General features: G+C 49.2%; 2 long non-coding RNA genes across 2 annotated transcripts in view; both read left to right on the top strand.

The window, feature by feature from the left end:
* Window positions 1-5,514, top strand: part of LOC310884035 — a 44,828-nt gene extending 39,314 nt beyond the window's left edge. The window contains exon 2 of the long non-coding RNA XR_014573992.1: window positions 4,856-5,514. This is a non-coding gene — a long non-coding RNA (uncharacterized lncRNA). The remainder of the gene's footprint in view (window positions 1-4,855) is intronic.
* Window positions 5,515-8,565: 3,051 nt separating this feature from the next.
* The window catches only part of LOC310884033, a 209,266-nt gene continuing 197,778 nt past the window's right edge, over window positions 8,566-20,053 (top strand). The window contains exon 1 of the long non-coding RNA XR_014573990.1: window positions 8,566-9,019. This is a non-coding gene — a long non-coding RNA (uncharacterized lncRNA). The remainder of the gene's footprint in view (window positions 9,020-20,053) is intronic.

Below are 20,053 nucleotides of genomic sequence, written 5' to 3'. Positions count from 1 at the left end.
TACTGCTACTTCTAGGATGGTTAGGAGTAGTAGGATGATTATTGTTAGGATGGATACTGCAGGAAGGGTGGGTATTAATGCAATGGAGGCTGTAGAGATGAGTTGGATGAGTAAGTGTCCTGCTGTAAGGTTGGCTGTAAGGCGGACTCCGAGGGCTAGGGGGCGGATTAGTAGGCTGGTTGTTTCGATCAGGATTAGTGCGGGGATTAGGGGTGTAGGGGTACCTTCGGGTAATAGGTGGGCTAAAGAGGCTGATGGTTGGTTTCGTAGGCCTGTTAGTAGTGTGGCGAGCCATAGTGGGAAGGCTAGGGCTATGTTCATAGATAGTTGGGTGGTTGGGGTGAATGTATATGGAAGGAGGCCTAGAAGGTTGATTGTAAGAAGTATGATTATTAGGGATGTAAATATTATGGCTCATTTGTGGCCATTTTTGTTGAGTGGGACTATTAGTTGTTTTGTGATTAGGTGAAGGAGTCATGTTTGGATAGTAGAAAGGCGGTTGTTGATTCATCGGTTGTTTGGGGACGGGAATAGTAGGGCTGGGAAGAGTAGGGATAGTAGGATTAAGGGGATGCCAAATAGATTGGGGCTGGAAAATTGGTCAAAGAAGCTTAGGTTCATGGTCAGGATCATGGTGTGGGTTTGGTAGTGAGGGAGGTCTTATTTGATGGGGGGTTGGTTGTGGTGAAGGCTAGTAGTTTTGGTTGGATGAGGAGTGCTAGGGTTAATCAGGTTATAATTATGATTGAAAATCATGGTGCGGGGTTAAGCTGTGGCATATCATTAAGGAGGGGGAAGTCCCTCTTTGGCTAGCTTAAAAGGCTAGTGCTGTTGCATAGCTTCTTAATGATTAGGATGATGATAGAAGGGACGATCAGGCCTCGAAATGTGGGAGTGGGGTTGATTCTACTACAATGGGTATGTAGCTGTGATTAGCCCCGCAAATTTCTGAGCATTGTCCGTAAAAAATCCCAGGCCGGGTGGTAATGAATGAAGTTTGGTTTAGTCGGCCTGGGATTGCGTCTGTTTTAACTCCGAGCGTTGGGACTGCTCAGGAGTGGAGTACGTCTCCTGCAGTAATGATCACGCGGATGGGGGATTCTATTGGGATAACTACGCGGTGGTCAACTTCTAGCAGTCGGAAGTGGCCGTTGGGTAAGTCTGGGGTGGGCACTATGTAGGAGTCGAATGATAGGTCTTTGAAGTCTGTGTATTCGTAGCTTCAGTATCATTGGTGGCCGATGGCTTTTAGGGTGAGGTCTGGTTCATCGATTTTGTCCATTATGTAGAGGATTTGTAGGGATGGGAGGGCGAGGAGTACCAGGACGATAGCAGGTAGGATTGTCCAGATCAGCTCTACTTCTTGGGCGTCTACAGCATTGGACGAGAGTTTTTCTGTTAGTATGTGGGCTAAAAGGTAGAGAACTAGGCTGCAGATAGCTAGGGCAACGATTAGGGCGTGGTCGTGGAATTCAACGAGTTCTTCTATGATGGGTGATGAGGCGTCTTGGAATCCTAGTTGGGAGTGGTTGGCCACATGAGATGTACAGGATTTTTACCTGTGATTTAGTCTTGACAAGGCTATGTAATTGGTTTACTAACGTCTCATAAGAAAGAAGCATGAGCGGTTAATGCAGTTGGCTTGAAACCAGCATGTGAGGGTTCGATTCCTTCCTTTCTTGTACTTGGACGAAGGCCGGTTCCTCGAAAGTATGGTATGGGGGAGGGCAGCCGTGGATTCATTCAACGTTTGTGGTAGTTAGTTCTGGTTGTAGGACTTTTCGTTTGGCCGGAAAGGCTTCTCAGATGATGAATATTAGTATGATTACGGCTACTATTGAGATTAGGGAGCCGATGGAGGAAATGGTGTTTCATAGTGTGTAGGCGTCGGGATAGTCCGAGTATCGTCGGGGTATTCCTGCTAGGCCTAGGAAGTGCTGGGGGAAGAACGTTAGGTTTACTCCTGTAAATATTACCCCGAAGTGGGCTTTTGCTCATGTTTGGTGTAGGGTAAACCCAGTGAGTAGTGGGAATCAGTGAGTAAATCCTGCTAGAGGCCATCCTAGTATAGGTAGAAGGTAAGTAAGGCCAATTTGGGGCTGTAAACTAGGATGATGGCGATTCAGCCTAAGTGGGAGATGGACGAGAAGGCTAGGATTTTGCGTGTTTGTGTTTGGTTCAGTCCTATTCAGCCTCCTAGTGCTGTTGAGGCTAGGGCCATGGCGGTGAGTAGAGCTGGGTCGAGGGATTTGGATATTAGTAGGAGCAGGGTTAGTGGGGGGAATTTTATGAGGGTCGAGAGTAGCAGGGCTGTTATTAGTGGCGATCCTTGTAGTACTTCTGGGAATCAGAAGTGAAATGGCACTAGGCCCAGTTTAATAGCGATTGCTGCTGTCAGTAGTAGACAGGAGGTTGGGTGGTTTATTTGTGTGATGTCTCATTGGCCGGTGACTCAGGCATTGGTTATGCTAGAGAATAGGACCAGGGCGGAAGCAGCTGCTTGGGTTAGGAAGTATTTCGTTGCGGCTTCTACTGCTCGTGGGTGGTGGGATTTGGCAATTAGGGGAATGATGGCTAGTGCGTTGATCTCCAGTCCTGTCCAGGCCAGAACTCAGTGGTTGCTGGAAATTGTGATTGTGGTGCCCAAGATGAGGCTGAAGGTTATGATTGGGGTCGCGTAAGGGTTCATTAGTAGAGGAGGGGGTTAAACCATCATTTTCGGGGTATGGGCCCGATAGCTTGATTAGCTGACTCTACTAGAAAATAATATAAGGGAAGTATGGAGAATTTTGATTTCTCTTGTGTGGGTTCAATTCCTACTTTTCTAAGGTCAACAGGAAATGAGAGGGCTGTTATACCTCTATGTTCACTTTATCATAGTGACCCTTTGTAGTTCAGGCACATTTCCTTATGTAAGGAGGTAGGCCTGCATAGCAGATAGGTATGCTGATGTGTCAGAGGCACAGAGCTAGTGTGAGGGGTAGGAAGTTTTTTCATAGTAGGTGCATTAGTTGGTCATATCGGAATCGTGGGTATGAAGCTCGGACCCATAAGAAACCAGAAGATAGTAGGAGGACTTTTGTGGCTAGGATGACGGGGAATAGTTCTGTGGGTGGCCCTAGGGCGCTTGGGTTTAGGAATATGATGGCTGTAAGTGTATTTATTAGCATAATGTTCGCATATTCAGCTAGGAAGAATAAGGCGAAGGGTCCTGCGGCGTATTCAACGTTAAACCCTGAGACTAGCTCAGATTCACCCTCTGTGAGGTCAAAAGGAGCTCGGTTTGTCTCTGCTAGGGTGGATACGTATCATATTATTGCTAGGGGTCATGAGGAGAAAATGAAGTATAGAGGCTCCTGTGCGACGGCAAAGGAGCTGAGTGTGTAGCTTCCGCTTAGTATGATTATTGATAGCAGGATTATGGCCAGTGTCACTTCGTATGAAATGGTCTGTGCTACTGCCCGTAGGGCTCCGATTAGTGCGTATTTTGAGTTCGAGGCTCAGCCTGATCATAGGACTGAGTAGACGGCTAGGCTTGACATGGCTATTAGGAAGAGAACTCCGAGGTTTAGATCTGCTAGGGGAAATGGGAGTGGTAGTGGTGCTCAAGTGGTGAGGGCTAGGACAAGGGCTAGTATTGGTATCAGAATGAATAGAAGTGGGGAAGAGGTAGAGGGTCGGATGGGCTCTTTGGTAAATAGTTTCAGTCCGTCCGCAAATGGTTGAAGTAGGCCAAAAGGCCCGACAACGTTAGGGCCTTTGCGGGATTGTATGTAGCTTAGGATTTTCCGTTCTACTAGGGTTAGGAAGGCTACGGCAATCAGGATTGGGATGATGTATAGGAGGGATATAACGAGGCAGCTTAGTGTTGTTATTTGAATCATGGGTGAAGCTAGGGAGAGGATTTGAACCTCTGGGGAAAGGGCTTAAGCCTTCTGCACTTGCCGGGCTCTGCCACTCTAGCTGGTCCTTTTCTAGGATTGAAAGTGGTGGGGGAAGGCCCTCTTCACGGTTTAGTTGGTTTCACTGCTTAGAGGGGGGGGGCGTGCTTGTGGTATTGGCCCCACTTTCCCGGTCCTTTCGTACTGGGGAGAGTGTGTCATAGATAGAAACCGACCTGGATTGCTCCGGTCTGAACTCAGATCACGTAGGACTGTTAATCGTTGAACAAACGAACCCTTAATAGCGGCTGCACCATTAGGATGTCCTGATCCAACATCGAGGTCGTAAACCCCCCTGTCGATATGGGCTCTTGAGGGGGATTGCGCTGTTATCCCTGGGGTAGCTTGGTCCATTAATCAATTATATTGGGTCTGGTCACTGTTAGCACTTTGAGGGGTAGCTCTAGGTAAAGAGGTATGGTCTTGTTTTTGGAGGATTTGTTCTCCTCCAAGGTCGCCCCAACCGAAAAATATCGACCAGGCTCTGCGATGGTAGTGGCCCCAGTGGGGTTGATTGAGGATTCGCGGTGGTCGTTGATTTTTAAGTTCCACAGGGTCTTCTCGTCTTATGTTCACATCCCCGCTTTTGCACGGGGAGATCAATTTCACTGATTATCTGTGAGAGACAGTTAAGACCTCGTTTAGCCATTCATACAAGTCTCGATTTATGGGACAATTGATTGCGCTACCTTTGCACGGTTAGGATACCGCGGCCGTTAAACCTAAGTCACCGGGCAGGCATCACCTTCAATACATGTTTAATTTGCTGAAGGCTATGTTTTTGGTAAACAGTCGGGCCTTATTAATTTGCCGAGTTCCTTTCACAGATTTTAATCGCTCTTATAGGCGCTCCTGAGTCGGGTTAACAGGGTTAGTTAATACGTGGTCTTGTAGGGGTTTTTGTATCTGTCTAGGTCTGTTAATAATGTTTCTATGTAAGCTTGCGCCGTTAGAGGGGTGTGGCCCTGAGTTACTTATTTTAGCATTAATTCTCCTATATTCATAGGTTGACCTGTTTGTGATAAGGGAATCATCTTATTTTGGTATTTTTAGGTGGTGGAGCTTTGACGCACTCTTTTTTGATGGCTGCTTTAGGGCCCACGGTAGGATCAGTAGTAAGAATTATCCGCTAGTCGAGGTTGTGTCCTTTTTTAATGGAGCTGTCCCTCCATTAAATAGCTCTTAATCATCTCATTAGGGTTCAGGATGTCCGGTAGGGAGGATTAAGGGGGAACTTAGATTCGTTTCACAGGTAACCAGCTATCACCCAGCTCGGTTGGCTTTTCACCTCTACTGACAAGTCATCCCACTCTTTTGCAACAGAGACGGGTTCGCTCTCTTTAACTGCTTGAAAGTAGCTCGCTTGGGTTTCGGGGGGGCAAACTTTAGTTCACTTTGCTTGGTTGTTCTCGCTAAACCATGATGCAAAAGGTACAAGGGTTGATCTTTGCTGTCTGTCGCTTTGATTGTTTCACTGCTATTTCATCTTTCCCTTACGGTACTGGGGTCTCTATCGCGTCTAAGTGTCTTTTCTATCGCCTATACTAAGACTGTAAAATGCTTTAGTTTAATTAGTTTAGTAAATTCTTTAGTTTTGGTGTACTATTTGTGTGGTTGAGCTAGAGGGGGGGCTTCAAGACGATCCGGTCTAGTAGATATCTTTCAGGTGTAAGCTGAGTGCTTTGGTGTTATAGCTACGTCTTGATATTCTAAGTACACCTTCCGGTACACTTACCTTGTTACGACTTACCTCATCTTCAGCGTATTTATGGTATTAGTTATGTGGGATGTGGCTTTTGAGGAGGGTGACGGGCGGTATGTACGTGCCCCAGGGCCGGCTTAAAGTAGGCTCTATTGTCCCACTTTACTGCTAAATCCGCCTTCCAGAAGTGGTTTCACGCTTCTTTCCGTGTGCCCTATGAATAGGGAATGTAGCCCATTTCTTCCACTCCATAGGCTATACCTTGACCTGTCTTATTAGCGGGGTGCTATTGTGTCCACTGTTGTGCTCTCATTCGAGGTGGGCTGGCGACGGCGGTATGTAGGCTGTGTTGGCAAGGGGTGGTTGGGTTAATCGGGGATTATCGATTGTAGAACAGGCTCCTCTAGGTGGGTTTGGGGCACCGCCAAGTCCTTAGAGTTTTAAGCGTTTGTGCTCGTAGTTCTCTGGCGGATACTTCGGTAAAGTAAGTATCAAGATTTAGGGCCAGGCATAGTGGGGTATCTAATCCCAGTTTGGGCCCTGGCTTTCGTCGGTTTAAATCAGTCGTTAGTTCCTAAGATCATCTTAATGGTGTGTTTAGGTGCATCTTGGGCTTATGACAGCTCAGTTGCATTTTGATCTTAGTTAGCTAGGATAGGCATTTTACCACTCTTTACGCCGTGTCAATAGGACGGTTGATTTGGGTTTCTTGTATGACCGCGGTGGCTGGCACAAGATTTACCAACCCTTGAAGTTAGGCTGTTGCTATAACTAAGTCAAGTTTGCACTCATTGCTTAATGTTAATTACTGCTGAATACCCGTGGGGGCGTGGCTTAGCGAGGCGTCTTGGGCTACTACTTGGGTGTGCCTGATACCCGCTCCTCAAGGCCTGTATGGGGGTAGGTGGTCGAGGGCGTTTACACTGGGGCGCGGATACTTGCATGTATATATTTAGCAAAAACCAACCGTAAGGTTAGGACTAAGTCTTTTGTCCGCAGGCATGTTTTATGCCATCTTGGCAACTTCAGTGCCATGCTTTGTGTTAAGCTATGTGGACGGGGGTGTGGTTAGCTGATAGTTGAGTGGTGAGTGAGAGTGAAGTATATGAAATTATTGCTTGTGTTTACTATTTTTAGTACTGGAGTTTCTCTAATAAGTTTAAGTTATTTTGTATGTGTTTGTGTGTATATATACATCGTTCCGATGATGTCATGGAAGGGATGATTAATGGAGTTTTAGAGGTAGTTTGCTGGGATTGGGCGATGAAGGTTTATGCTACATGGTGGTTAGCGAAAGTTTACTGGTTTAGTTTGTGAAGCGCAGGGGTTGCGCTTAATGATTTGTTGTTTTGTGCTATGTCCAACGAGCATTCATCCAATAGCCCCATTTAACCCGGAGGGTGGAGGTAACATTAACTGAATGTGGTCAAAGTGCATCAGTGTCAGGATGATTCCCCATATACGCCAACCGTCTCATCGAGGGACCCTTGAAATATAGGATAGGCCGTGAGGCAGGTGTGTCCAGGCTTAGATTGTGGGACTCCCGAGATCACTGGGAATAGCCACCTGTGAGGTAACCCCGGAAAAAATAAGAGGAACCAGAGGCGCCAAAAAGCTGGAACATGCCGCGATTACGCATTGAGAAGGTGAAAGTACTCACAGATGCCACTTTGAAGGGCAAGGAGGGGTGAGTGAACCCAATGGATGGCCCTGACCGAGGAACCAGAGGCGCAAAAATGTGAGGAGGGCGAGGGGTTTAGGGGGAACGTATGGGCCTGAAGCTAGTCATACCGGACATTATGTGCAACGGGTTGCTGATTTCACGTGAGGAGTACGATTAATAAATCCGTCTGATACGAACTGCATGAGATATGTGGTGGAGAGTTGTTGTTGGAGCATGTCCTGTGAGCATTCATTAAAATGGGGTCTTGTTATGCGCTTGAGTGGAGTTGTATTGGGTGTTGTGGGGTATGGTCCTAGAACATTCATGCCGCGTGGTTTGGTAGGAGTGTGTTTAAGGGTTTAATGGCCGTGTACATGTATGGGTTTAGCACCTGCTTATAAGATAGTCCGTATATAATGTATATTACTGGTACTATAGTATGTATGTATATGGGGTATATAAATTTATGCACGAATATGCATAACCAAATACCCCCGCCTCGGGGGGGGAGGGGGGAGGGGTTAAGCATAATGGCATAGATGGGGTAGAATTATTGGGGGCTTGCGGTTAGTTCCTGTAGTTGAGAACAATGGCGGCTTTTCGAGCCGCAGGCCTCGGGTAGTGTCCGGGCAGGAATAATGACTTATTTTATGTTTTTTTTAGGGATTTGCTTTGCGGTGGGTGTTTTGGGTGTGGCGTCGAATCCTTCGCCGTATTATGGGGTTGTTGGTTTGGTGTTAGCGTCTGTGGCGGGGTGCGGGTGGTTGCTGGGCCTTGGGGTTTCGTTCGTGGCTTTAGTGCTGTTTATGGTGTATTTGGGGGGTATGCTGGTGGTGTTTGTTTATTCAGTAGCTTTAGCAGCGGAGCCTTTCCCTGGGGCTTGGGGGGATTGATGGGTGATTGGATGTGCAGTAGCGTTTGTGGCAATTGTTTTTGGGGGGTTGGTGTTTGGGGGGTTTATGGGGGCTTGGAAGTTCGGGGTTTCTACTGTGAATAATGTTGGGGTGTTTGTTGTTCGGTCGGATTTTAGTGGAGTTTCCATGTTTTATTCACATGGGGCAGGGATGTTTTTAGTGGCGGGTTGGGGGCTGTTGTTGACTTTGTTTGTTGTATTGGAGCTTGTGCGGGGGTTGTCGCGGGGTGCTATTCGGGCGGTTTAGGGGTTAGGGTCAGAGAATAGTTTATTGAAAATGCCAGCTTTGGGAGCTGGAGATAAAGGTTTGAGTCCTTTTTTTCTGAGTTTGGGGTACTCTAAGAAGTGGTAAGTCTTCAATCTTTGGTTTACAAGACCAATGTTTTTATAAACTATTAGAGTATTTAGCAGTTGAGTATTTTGTTTTCTAGGGCGCTTGCGGCGGGGAGGAGAAATAGGAGGATAGTGAAGTAGGCGATTGAAGCGAGTTGGCCGATGATGATGAATGGGTGTTCGACGGGTTGGCTTCCTACTCATGTTAGGACGAGGAGGTCGGCGACTAGTACTCAGAATAGGAGCTGGGAGAGTGGTCGGAATGTTATTGCTCGTTGTTTTGATTTGTGCAGGAATGGGATTAGGAATAGGATCAGTACGGAGGCGGCCAGTGCTAATACGCCTCCTAGTTTATTTGGGATTGAACGTAGGATGGCGTAGGCGAATAGGAAGTATCATTCTGGTTTGATGTGTGGTGGGGTTACTAGTGGGTTTGCTGGGGTGAAGTTTTCTGGGTCTCCCAGGAGGTTAACCGCTCATGCTTCTTTCTTATGAGACGTTAGTAAACCAATTACATAGCCTTGTCAAGACTAAATCACAGGTAAAAATCCTGTACATCTCATGTGGCCAACCACTCCCAACTAGGATTCCAAGACGCCTCATCACCCATCATAGAAGAACTCGTTGAATTCCACGACCACGCCCTAATCGTTGCCCTAGCTATCTGCAGCCTAGTTCTCTACCTTTTAGCCCACATACTAACAGAAAAACTCTCGTCCAATGCTGTAGACGCCCAAGAAGTAGAGCTGATCTGGACAATCCTACCTGCTATCGTCCTGGTACTCCTCGCCCTCCCATCCCTACAAATCCTCTACATAATGGACGAAATCGACGAACCAGACCTCACCCTAAAAGCCATCGGCCACCAATGATACTGAAGCTACGAATACACAGACTTCAAAGACCTATCATTCGACTCCTACATAGTGCCCACCCCAGACTTACCCAACGGCCACTTCCGACTGCTAGAAGTTGACCACCGCGTAGTTATCCCAATAGAATCCCCCATCCGCGTGATCATTACTGCAGGAGACGTACTCCACTCCTGAGCAGTCCCAACGCTCGGAGTTAAAACAGACGCAATCCCAGGCCGACTAAACCAAACTTCATTCATTACCACCCGGCCTGGGATTTTTTACGGACAATGCTCAGAAATTTGCGGGGCTAATCACAGCTACATACCCATTGTAGTAGAATCAACCCCACTCCCACATTTCGAGGCCTGATCGTCCCTTCTATCATCATCCTAATCATTAAGAAGCTATGCAACAGCACTAGCCTTTTAAGCTAGCCAAAGAGGGACTTCCCCCTCCTTAATGATATGCCACAGCTTAACCCCGCACCATGATTTTCAATCATAATTATAACCTGATTAACCCTAGCACTCCTCATCCAACCAAAACTACTAGCCTTCACCACAACCAACCCCCCATCAAATAAGACCTCCCTCACTACCAAACCCACACCATGATCCTGACCATGAACCTAAGCTTCTTTGACCAATTTTCCAGCCCCAATCTATTTGGCATCCCCTTAATCCTACTATCCCTACTCTTCCCAGCCCTACTATTCCCGTCCCCAAACAACCGATGAATCAACAACCGCCTTTCTACTATCCAAACATGACTCCTTCACCTAATCACAAAACAACTAATAGTCCCACTCAACAAAAATGGCCACAAATGAGCCATAATATTTACATCCCTAATAATCATACTTCTTACAATCAACCTTCTAGGCCTCCTTCCATATACATTCACCCCAACCACCCAACTATCTATGAACATAGCCCTAGCCTTCCCACTATGGCTCGCCACACTACTAACAGGCCTACGAAACCAACCATCAGCCTCTTTAGCCCACCTATTACCCGAAGGTACCCCTACACCCCTAATCCCCGCACTAATCCTGATCGAAACAACCAGCCTACTAATCCGCCCCCTAGCCCTCGGAGTCCGCCTTACAGCCAACCTTACAGCAGGACACTTACTCATCCAACTCATCTCTACAGCCTCCATTGCATTAATACCCACCCTTCCTGCAGTATCCATCCTAACAATAATCATCCTACTACTCCTAACCATCCTAGAAGTAGCAGTAGCCATAATCCAGGCCTACGTCTTCGTGCTCCTTCTAAGCCTATACTTACAAGAAAACATCTAATGGCACACCAAGCACACTCATACCACATAGTTGACCCAAGCCCTTGACCAATCTTCGGGGCAGCCGCCGCCCTACTCACAACCTCAGGATTAATCATGTGATTCCACTACAACTCATCCATACTACTAACCCTAGGCCTCATCTCAATACTCCTAGTAATACTCCAATGATGACGAGACATTGTACGAGAAAGCACCTTCCAAGGCCATCACACTCCCACAGTCCAAAAAGGCCTACGATACGGCATAATCCTTTTCATCACATCCGAAGCATTCTTCTTCTTAGGGTTCTTCTGAGCGTTCTTCCACTCGAGCCTGGCCCCAACCCCAGAACTAGGAGGCCAATGACCCCCAACAGGAATTAAACCACTCAACCCGATAGAAGTCCCCCTACTAAACACAGCCATCCTACTAGCCTCAGGCGTTACCGTAACGTGAGCCCATCACAGCATCACAGAAGGAAACCGAAAACACGCCATCCACGCCCTAACCCTAACGATCCTCCTGGGATTCTACTTCACAGCCCTACAAGCAATAGAATACCACGAAGCCCCATTCTCAATCGCCGATAGCGTCTACGGATCTACCTTCTTCGTTGCCACTGGATTCCACGGACTCCACGTAATCATCGGATCCTCCTTCCTGACCGTCTGCCTCTTCCGACTGATCAAGTTCCACTTTACATCAGACCACCACTTCGGATTCGAGGCAGCAGCCTGATACTGACACTTCGTAGACGTCATCTGACTATTCCTCTACATAACCATCTACTGATGAGGATCTTGCTCTTCTAGTATATTAATTACAATTGACTTCCAATCTCTAGAATCTGGTATAAACCCAGAGGAGAGCAATGAACGCACTCATGTTCATATTCGCCCTATCATCAATCCTAAGCGCCGCCCTAACCGCATTAAACTTCTGACTCGCCCAAATAAACCCCGACTCAGAGAAACTCTCACCGTACGAATGTGGATTCGACCCACTTGGATCTGCTCGATTACCATTCTCAGTCCGATTCTTCCTCAGTAGCCATCCTGTTCGTCCTATTCGACCTAGAAATCGCCCTCCTACTCCCCCTGCCATGAGCCGTCCAACTCCAATCCCCCCTAATGACCCTCACCTGAACTGTAGCGATCCTCCTTCTCCTAACACTCGGACTGGCCTACGAGTGAATTCAAGGGGGCCTAGAATGAGCAGAATAACAGAAAGTTAGTCTAACCAAAAAGATAGCTGGTTTCGACCCAGCAGATTACAGCCAACCCTGTAACTTTCTTATGTCGCCCCTACATTTAAGCTTCTACTCAGCCTTCATTTTCAGCGGACTAGGACTAGCCTTCCACCGAACCCACCTAGTATCCGCCCTACTATGCCTTGAAAGCATAATATTATCGATATTCGTAGGCCTATCAATATGATCCATCGAAAACCAAGTCTCCTCATTCACCATGGTACCAATTCTCATGCTAACCTTCTCAGCGTGTGAGGCGGGCACAGGCCTGGCCATCCTAGTAGCCTCCACCCGCACACATGGCTCCGACCATCTACACAACCTAAACCTCCTGCAATGCTAAAAATCATCCTACCCACAATCATACTTCTTCCAACAGCCCTGCTGTCTCCACCAAAATTTCTATGGACTAACACCACCTTATACAGCCTCCTAATCGCTGCCCTAAGCCTACAGTGATTAATCCCAACCTACTACCCCTACAAATTTTTATCCAACTGAACAGGAATTGACCAAATCTCATCCCCCCTCCTAGTACTATCCTGCTGACTACTCCCACTCATAATCATAGCAAGCCAAAACCACCTGCAACAAGAACCCCTACAACGCAAACGAATCTTTATCTCAACCTTAGTCGCAGTCCAGCCATTCATCCTACTAGCCTTTTCCACCACAGAACTAGCACTATTTTACATCTCATTTGAAGCAACCCTCATTCCCACCCTAATCTTAATCACCCGATGGGGGAACCAACCAGAACGCCTAAGCGCTGGCATCTACCTGCTATTCTACACGCCAGTAAGCTCTCTACCCCTGCTAATCACAATCATACACCTATACGTGAAAATTGGCACCCTGCACCTGCCAACCCTACAACTAACCCACCCAACCCTATCCACCTCATGGACAGGAATACTATCAGGTCTAGCACTGCTCATAGCATTCATAGTAAAAGCCCCACTATACGGCCTACACCTCTGACTGCCAAAAGCCCACGTAGAAGCACCCATCGCAGGCTCAATACTCCTCGCCGCCCTACTACTAAAGCTAGGAGGATACGGAATTATACGAGTCACTCTATTTATGGGCCCACTGTCCAACCTCCTGCACTACCCCTTCCTAACCCTGGCCCTATGAGGCGCCCTAATGACTAGCTCAATCTGCCTACGACAGACAGACCTAAAATCACTAATCGCTTATTCATCCGTTAGCCACATAGGCCTAGTTATCGCCGCAGGAATAATCCAAACCCACTGATCATTCTCAGGGGCAATGATCCTAATAATTTCCCATGGACTAACTTCCTCCATACTATTCTGCCTAGCCAACACAAACTATGAACGTACGCACAGCCGAATTCTACTACTCACACGAGGCCTACAACCTCTCCTACCACTCATAGCTACCTGATGATTGCTGGCCAATCTAACAAACATAGCCTTACCCCCAACAACAAACCTCATAGCAGAGCTAACCATTATAATCACCTTATTCAACTGATCTGCCTTCACGATCATCCTAACAGGAATCGCAACCCTACTAACCGCCTCCTACACCTTATTCATACTACTAATGACCCAACGAGGCTCAATCCCCTCCCACATCACATCTATGCAAAACTCAACCACGCGAGAACACCTGCTCATAACACTCCACATTATCCCAATATTCCTCCTAATCCTCAAACCCGAACTGATCTCCGGAATCCCCTCATGCAAGTATAGTTTAAACCAAACATTAGACTGTGATTCTAAGAATAGAAGTTCAAACCTTCTTACCTGCCGAGGGGAGGGTTTAACCAACAAGAGCTGCTAACTCTTACATCTGAGCCTAAAACCTCAGCCCCCTTACTTTTAAAGGATAACAGCAATCCACTGGTCTTAGGAACCACCCATCTTGGTGCAAATCCAAGTAAAAGGAGTGAACCCCACACTACTAATCAACTCCCTCACACTACTCACGCTGACAATCCTCCTAACCCCAATCATCCTGCCATTTCTATTTAAAAACTTTAAAAACACCCCACAAGCCACCACCCGCGCTGTTAAAACCGCATTCCTAATTAGCCTAGCCCCTACAACCGCATTCATCTACTCGGGAGTAGAATCTGTCACCTGCCACTGGGAGTGAAAATTCATTATAAACTTTAAAATCCCCCTGAGCCTAAAAATAGACCAATACTCAATAACATTTCTTCCAATCGCCCTATTTGTAACATGATCAATCCTACAATTCGCCATATGATACATGGCCTCAGAGCCATACGTAACAAAATTTTTCACCTACCTACTGACATTCCTAGTCGCCATACTCCTCCTAACAACCGCAAACAACATATTCCTCCTATTCGTAGGCTGGGAAGGAGTACGAATCATGTCCTTCCTTCTCATCGGCTGATGACAAGGCCGAGCAGATGCCAACACCGCCGCCCTACGAGCCGTAATCTACAACCGAATCGGAGACATCGGACTGATCCTGAGCATAGCATGACTAGCTTCAACATTCAACACCTGAGAGATCCAACAAGCCGTACACCCCCACCAAACCCCAATCCTCCCCCTCATAGGATTAATCCTCGCAGCCGCAGGAAAATCCGCCCAATTTGGACTCCACCCATGACTGCCCGCAGCAATAGAAGGCCCCACCCCAGTATCAGCCCTACTGCACTCCAGTACCATAGTAGTAGCCGGAATCTTCCTGCTCATCCGCATGCACCCCCTGCTAGCCACCAACCAGACAGCCCTAACTGCCTGCCTATGCCTAGGTGCTCTATCAACCCTATTCGCTGCCACATGCGCCCTAACCCAAAATGACATCAAAAAAATCATTGCTTTCTCAACATCCAGCCAACTAGGACTAATAATAGTCACTATCGGACTAAACCTCCCACAACTAGCCTTCCTACACATCTCAACCCATGCCTTCTTTAAAGCCATACTATTCCTATGCTCAGGGTCTATCATCCACAACCTAAACGGAGAACAAGATATCCGAAAGATAGGAGGCCTACAGAAAATACTCCCAGTCACTACTTCCTGCCTAACCATCGGAAACCTGGCGCTGATAGGAACCCCATTCCTAGCCGGATTCTACTCAAAAGACCTCATCATCGAAAGCTTAAACACATCATACCTAAATACTTGAGCCCTACTCCTAACCCTTATAGCCACAGCATTCACCGCAACCTACAGCATCCGCATAACCATCCTAGTCCAAGCTGGACAAACCCGAATCCCCCCAATAGTATCAATAAACGAAAACAACCCACTAATCACCGCCCCCCTAACCCGACTCGCCCTAGGCAGCATTACAGCAGGAATAATCATTACCTCTTTCATCACACCAACCAAAACCCCCCCAATAACCATACCCCTTATCACCAAAACCGCTGCCATCCTCATAACAATCCTAGGAATCATCCTAGCCCTAGAACTATCGAACATAACACACACCCTCACTCACCCCAAACCAAACCCCCTCATAAACTTCTCCTCTGCATTAGGGTACTTCAACCCCCTAGTACACCGATTCTTCTCCAAAAACCTACTAGAAAAGGGACAAAACATTGCCCTACACTTGATCGACCTCTCCTGACTCAAAAAAATAGGGCCAGAGGGCCTTGCTGAACTACAAGTAGCCGCAAGCAAAGCCGCAACCTCAATACACACAGGGCTAATTAAGGCCTACCTAGGATCCTTCGCCCTCTCCATCCTGGTAATAATCCTAATAACACACAGACTCACTAATGGCCCCTAACATCCGCAAATCCCATCCCCTACTAAAAATAATCAACAACTCCCTAATCGACCTACCCGCCCCCTCCAACATCTCTGCCTGATGAAACTTCGGCTCCCTTCTAGCCATCTGCTTAGCCACACAAATCCTAACAGGCCTGCTACTAGCCATACACTACACCGCAGACACTTCACTCGCCTTCTCCTCAGTAGCTCACACATGCCGAGACGTCCAGTACGGATGGCTCATCCGCAACCTCCACGCCAACGGTGCTTCGCTCTTCTTTATCTGCATCTACTTACACATCGGACGAGGCCTCTACTACGGCTCCTACCTATACAAAGAAACCTGAAACACAGGAGTAATCCTCCTACTCACCCTAATAGCAACTGCCTTCGTAGGGTATGTCCTACCATGAGGACAAATGTCATTCTGAGGGGCCACCGTAATCACCAACCTATTCTCAGCCATCCCGTACATTGGGCAAACTCTAGTAGAATGAGCCTGAGGAGGATTCTCAGTAGACAATCCAACCTTAACCCGATTCTTCGCCATCCACTTCCTACTGCCCTTCCTAATTGCAGGAATCACCCTAGTCCACCTAACCTTCCTACACGAATCAGGCTCAAATAACCCACTAGGAATCGTATCAGACTGCGACAAAATCCCATTCCACCCATACTTCTCCATTAAAGACAGCTTAGGGCTTACCCTAATAATCACCCCTCTAATAGCACTAGCCCTATTTTCACCGAACCTCCTGGTTCTTGGAATCCTAGTTGGGAGTGGTTGGCCACATGAGATGTACAGGATTTTTACCTGTGATTTAGTCTTGACAAGGCTATGTAATTGGTTTACTAACGTCTCATAAGAAAGAAGCATGAGCGGTTAATGCAGTTGCCTTGAAACCCATCCCCAGTGGTGCCAGTGCACTCTCTGAACTCACTGAAGTGCATCCCCAGTGGTGCCAGTGCACTCTCTGCACTCACTGCACTGCATCCCCAGTGGTGCCAGTGCGCTCTCTGGAGTCACAGCACTGCATCCCCAGTGGTGCCAGTGCACTCGCTGGACTCACTGCAGTGCATCCCCAGTGGTGCCAGTGCACTCTCTGGACTCACTGCACTGCATCCCCAGTGGTGCCAGTGCACTCTCTGGACTCACTGCACTGCATCCCCAGTGGTGCCAGTGCAATCTCTGGACTCACTGTAGTGCATCCCCAGTGGTGCCAGTGCACTCTCTGGACTCACTGCAGAGCATCCCCAGTGGTGCCAGTGCACTCTGTGGACTCACTGCAGTGCATCCCCAGTGGTGCCAGTGCACTCTCTGGACTCACTAAACTGCATCACCAGTGGTGCCACTGCAATCTCTGGACTCACTGCACTGCTTCCCCAGTGGTGCCAGTGCACTCACTGGACTCACTGCAGTGCATCCCCAGTGGTGCCAGTACACTCACTGGACTCACTGCACTGCATCCCCAGTGGTGCCAGTGCACTCTCTGGACTCACTAAACTGCATGACCAGTGGTGCCACTGCACTCTCTGGACTCACTGCACTGCTTCCCCAGTGGTGCCAGTGCAATCTCTGGACTCACTGCAGAGCATCCCCAGTGGTGCCGGTACACTCACTGGACTCACTGCACTGCATCCCCAGTGGTGCCAGTGCACTCTCTGGACTCACTAAACTGCATCACCAGTGGTGCCACTGCACTCTCTGGACTCACTGCACTGCTTCCCCAGTGGTGCCAGTGCACTCACTGGACTCACTGCAGTGCATCCCCACTGGTGTCAGTGCACTCTCTGGGCTCACTGCAGTGCATCCCCAGTGGTGCCAGTGCACTCTCTGGACTCACTGCACTGCATCCCCAGTGGTGCCAGTGCGCTCTCTGGAGTCACAGCACTGCATCCCCAGTGGTGCCAGTGCACTCTCTGCACTCACTTCTCTGCATTCCCAGTGGGGCCAGTGAAGTCTCTGGACTCACTGCACTGCATCCCCGGTGGTGCCAGTGCAGTCTCTGGAGTAACTGCACTGCATCCCCGCTGGTGCCAAAGCACTCTCTGGACTTCCAGCACCGCATCCCCAGTGGTGCCAGTGCACTCTCTGGACTCACTGCACTGCATGCCCAGTGGTGCCAGTGCACTCTCTGGACTCACTGTACTGCATACCCACTGGTGCCAGTGCACTCTGTGGACTCACTGTACTGCATCCCCAGTGGTGCCAGTGCACTCTCTGGACTCACTGCACTGCATCACCAGTGGTGCCAGTGCACTCTCTGGACTCACTGCAGTGCATCCCCAGTGGTGCCAGTGCACTCTCTGCACTCACTGCACTGCATCACCAGTGGTGCCAGTGCACTCTCTGGACTCACTGCACTGCATCCCCAGTGGTGCCAGTGCACTGTCTGGACTCACTGCAGTGCATCCCCAGTGGTGCCAGTGCACTCTCTGGACTCACTGTACTGCACCCCCAGTGGTGCCAGTGCACTCACTGGACTGACTGCACTGCATCCCCAGTGGTGCCAGTTCACTCTCTGGACTCACTGCACTGCATCCCCACTGGTGCCAGTGTACTCTCTGGACTCACTGCACTGCATCCCCAGTGGTGCCAGTGCACTCACTGGACTCACTGGACACATCCCCAGTGGTGCCAGTGCACTCTCTGGACTCACTGCAGTGCATCCCCAGTGGTGCCAGTGCACTCTCTGGACTCACTGCACTGCATCCCCACTGGTGCCAGTGTACTCTCTGAACTCACTGCAGTGCATCCCCAGTGGTGCCAGTGCACTCTCTGGACTCACTGCACTGCATTCCCACTGGTGCCAGTGCACTCTCTGGACTCACTGAAGTGCATCCCCAGTTGTGCCAGTGCACTCTCTGGACTCAATGCACTGCATCCCCAGTGGTGCCAGTGCACTCTCTGGACTCACTGCACTGCATCCCCAGTGGTGCCAGTGCACTCTCTGGACTCACTCTACTGCATCACCAGTGGTGCCAGTGCACTCTCTGGACTCACTGCAGTGCATTCCCAGTGGTGCCAGTGCACTCTTTGGACTCACTGCACTGCAGCCCCATTGGTGCCAGTGCACTCTCTGGACTCCCTGCACTGCATCACAGGTGGTGCCAGTGCACTCTCTGGACTCACTGCACTGCATCCCCAGTGGTGCCAGTGCACTCTCTGGACTCACTGCACTGCATCCCCAGTGGTGCCAGTGCACTCTCTGCACTCACTTCTCTGCATTCCCAGTGGGGCCAGTGAAGTCTCTGGACTCACTGCACTGCATCCCCAGTGGTTCCAGTGCAATCTCTGGACTCACTGCAGTGCATCACCAGTGGTGCCAGTGCACTCTCTGGACTCACCGCACTGCATCCCCAGTGGTGCCAGTGCACTCTCTGGACTCACTGCAGTGCATCCCCAGTGGTGCCAGTGCACTCTCTGGACTCACTGCACTGCATCCCCAGTGGTGCAAGTGCACTCTCTCGAGTCACTGCACTACATCCCCAGTGGTGCCAGTGCACTCTCTGGACTCACTGAAGTGCATCCCCAGTGGTGCCAGTGCACTCTCTTGACTCACTGCAGTGCATCCCCAGTGGTGCCAGTGAAGTCTCTGGACTCACTGCACTGCATCCCCAGTGGTGCCAGTGCAATCTCTGGACTCACTGCACTGCATCCCCAGTGGTGCCAGTGCACTCTCTGGACTCACTGCAGTGCATCCCCAGTGGTGCCAGTGCACTCTCTGGACTCACTGCAGTGCATCCCCAGTGGTGCCAGTGCACTCTCTGGAGTCACAGCACTGCATCCCCAGTGGTGCCAGTGCACTCTCTGGACTCACTGAAGTGCATCCCCAGTGGTGCCAGTGCACTCTCTGGACTCACTGCACTGCATCCCCAGTGGTGCCACTGCACTCTCTGGACTCACTGCACTGCTTCCCCAGTGGTGCCAGTACACTCACTGGACTCACTACACTGCATCCCCAGTGGTGCCAGTGCACTCTCTGGACTCATTAAACTGCATCACCAGTGGTGTCTCTGCACTCTCTGGACTCACTGCACTGCTTCCCCAGTGGTGCCAGTGCACTCACTGGACTCACTGCAGTGCATCCCCAGTGGTGCCAGTGCACTCTCTGGACTCACTGCACTGCATCCCCAGTGGTGCCAGTGTACTCTCTGGACTCACTGCACTGCAGGCCCAGTGGTACCAGTGCACTCACTGGACTCACTGTACTGCATCACCAGTGGTGCCAGTGCACTCTCTGGACTCACTGCACTGCATGTCTAGTGGTGCCAGTGCACTCTCTGGACTCACTGTACTGCATCCCCAGTGGTGACAGTGCACTCTCTGGACTAACTGCAGTGCATCCCCAGTGGTGCCAGTGCACT

This window comes from Anser anser (assembly GCF_964211835.1).
Source record: "Anser anser genome assembly, chromosome: 19".
In the NCBI taxonomy this organism is placed as follows: domain Eukaryota; kingdom Metazoa; phylum Chordata; class Aves; order Anseriformes; family Anatidae; genus Anser; species Anser anser.
The sequence above is the reverse complement of the archived record's forward strand: the minus strand, read 5'-3'. Positions and strand labels throughout refer to the sequence as shown.